Genomic DNA, 2,500 nt, shown 5'->3' with positions numbered 1-2,500 from the left:
ACTGGATAGTCCAAGGCTCGATGAGAAAGACCGCTGGTTTAGACACTGGGGCAGTGGCAGCCCGCGGGGCAGTGTCGGCAGATTCGGCAGCAGTGTCTGCCGATTCGGCAGCGTTGGCTTGTTGGCGCGGGGGGCCGATTCGAGTGGGGACTTGGGCAGCGGGCAGTGAAAGCAAGAGTTTCCCCGATGCTGCCGGGAAAAACGCTCCCCGGGATGGCCGGGTGAGATGACCCGGCGGCCCGCGACGGGTCATTCAATTCCATGCCCCGTCAACATAACTCCCGATGTACTGTTTGCTTTTTCGGAAGAAGAGATCCATCCCCCCATCCTCGGCCAGCCAAAAACGCTCCAATTAATGGCCGGGTGAGATGACCCGGAGGCCCGCGACGCGTCATTCAAATCACTGCCCTATCGGCTACAACTGCTGATGGGTGGGATTAGAGGCCTGCCATGGTGGTGAGGGGCGGCGAGGACCGTGAAAGCTAGAGTTTTTCAGAGGCTGCCGGGAAAAAGGCCCCTCGGGTGGCGGGGTGCGAGGACCAGGCGCGTCATTCAATTCTCTTCCCTATCAACTTGGCTCCCGTTGGCGGGATTGGAGGCCTACTGTTTGTTACAGGGCTAAAATCGTCAGGGGAAGAGCTGACGAAACAATGCTGGTTTGGATGCAGGGGGTAGTGTTGGAATCGGCAGCGCGGACAAAATCGGCAAAGTCGACAAAAAAGACTGTTGGTCTGGACATCGGGGCAGCGGCAGCCATGCCGACAGGGGGGGAAATCGGCAGCACAGATTTGTGCAGCTGCAGGTTCGTCGGGGAAATCGGCAGCGCAGATTTTTCGATGAACATGGGCTGGAAGATGGACTGTCCAGGCCAGGCAGGGAAATTCGTCAAGGGGACACGCTGACGAAACAGCGCTGGTTCAGGCACGGCGGGCAGTGTTGGAATCGGCAGCGCCGACGAAATCGGCAAAGTCGGCAGAATCGGCAGCGGGTGCTGGCGATGAGTCTGGACGATTTATAGTCCAGGGCTTGATGGAAAAGACTGTTGGTCCAGACAATGGGGCAGTGGCAGCGCGGATTTGTGCAGCTGCAGGTTCGTCGGGGAAAATCGGCAGCGCAGATTTTTCGACGAACAGGGGCTGGGCGCTGGACTGGCCGGGCCAGGCAGGAAAATTCGTCAGGGGGGCACGCTGACGAAAACAGGGGCTGCGGAGTGGAAAATCGGCAGCGCAGATTTTTCGACGAACAGGGGCTGGACCGGCCGGGCCAGGCAGGAAAATTCGTCAGGGGGGCACGCTGACGAAAAGAGGGGCTGCCGCGTGGAAAATCGGCAGCGCAGATTTTTCGACGAACAGGGGCTGGACGCTGGACTGGGCCAGGCAGGAAAATTCGTCAGGGGGCACGCTGACGAAAAGAGGGGCTGCCGCGTGGAAAATCGGCAGCGCAGATTTTTCGACGAACATTCGTCAGGGGGGCACGCTGACGAAAAGAGGGGCTGCCGCGTGGAAAATCGGCAGCGCAGATTTTTCGACGAACATTCGTCAGGGGGGCACGCTGAGGAAAACAGGGGCTGCCGCGTGGAAAATCGGCAGCGCAGATTTTTCGACGAACAGGGGCTGGATGCTGGACCGGCCGGGCCAGGCAGGAAAATTCGTCAGGGGGGCACGCTGACGAAAAGAGGGGCTGCCGCGTGGAAAATCGGCAGCGCAGATTTTTCGACGAACAGGGGCTGGACTGGCCGGGCCAGGCAGGAAAATTCGTCAGGGGGGCACGCTGACGAAAAGAGGGGCTGCCGCGTGGAAAATCGGCAGCGCAGATTTTTCGACGAACAGGGGCTGGACGCTGGACTGGGCCAGGCAGGAAAATTCGTCAGGGGGGCACGCTGACGAAAACAGGCGCTGGGGCCTGAGGGCCTGGGGCCCTTGGGGGCCCTTGGGCGCTTGGGCGCGCGCGCGCGTCCCCCGCAGCCATGCCGCGCTGCGCGACGCGCGGACAGCCCCTGCTGGCTTGCTCTCTCGCCCGCGGGGGGGCTGCCTTCGGGCCCTGGCCCCCCGCGTTCTGGCCTGCCCCCTGCGTGGGAGAGGCTAGGCGCTGCAGGGGCCAGCCCGACGTCGCTGGCCGCGGCAGGCGACAGCCCGACATCGCTGGCCGCGGCAGGGGCCAGCCCGACGTCGCTGGCCGCGGCAGGCGACAGCCCCTGCTGGCTTGCTCTCTCGCCCGCGGGGGGGCTGCCTTCGGGCCCTGGCCCCCCGCGTTCTGGCCTGCCCCCCGCGTGGGAGAGGCTAGGCGCTGCAGGGGCCAGCCCGACGTCGCTGGCCGCGGCAGGCGACAGCCCCTGCTGGCTTGCTCTCTCGCCCGCGGGGGGGCTGCCTTCGGGCCCTGGCCCCCCGCGCTCTGGCCTGCCCCCCGCGTGGGAGAGGCTAGGCGCTGCAGGGGCCAGCCCGACGTCGCTGGCCGCGGCAGGCGAGCCGCCGGGGTTCCCGCATTCCTACAACAAAACGTC

The sequence above is a fragment of the Populus nigra genome, chromosome 2, assembly GCF_951802175.1.
Source record: "Populus nigra chromosome 2, ddPopNigr1.1, whole genome shotgun sequence".
Classification (NCBI taxonomy): Eukaryota; Viridiplantae; Streptophyta; class Magnoliopsida; order Malpighiales; family Salicaceae; genus Populus; species Populus nigra.
This window is presented reverse-complemented; position numbering follows the sequence as displayed.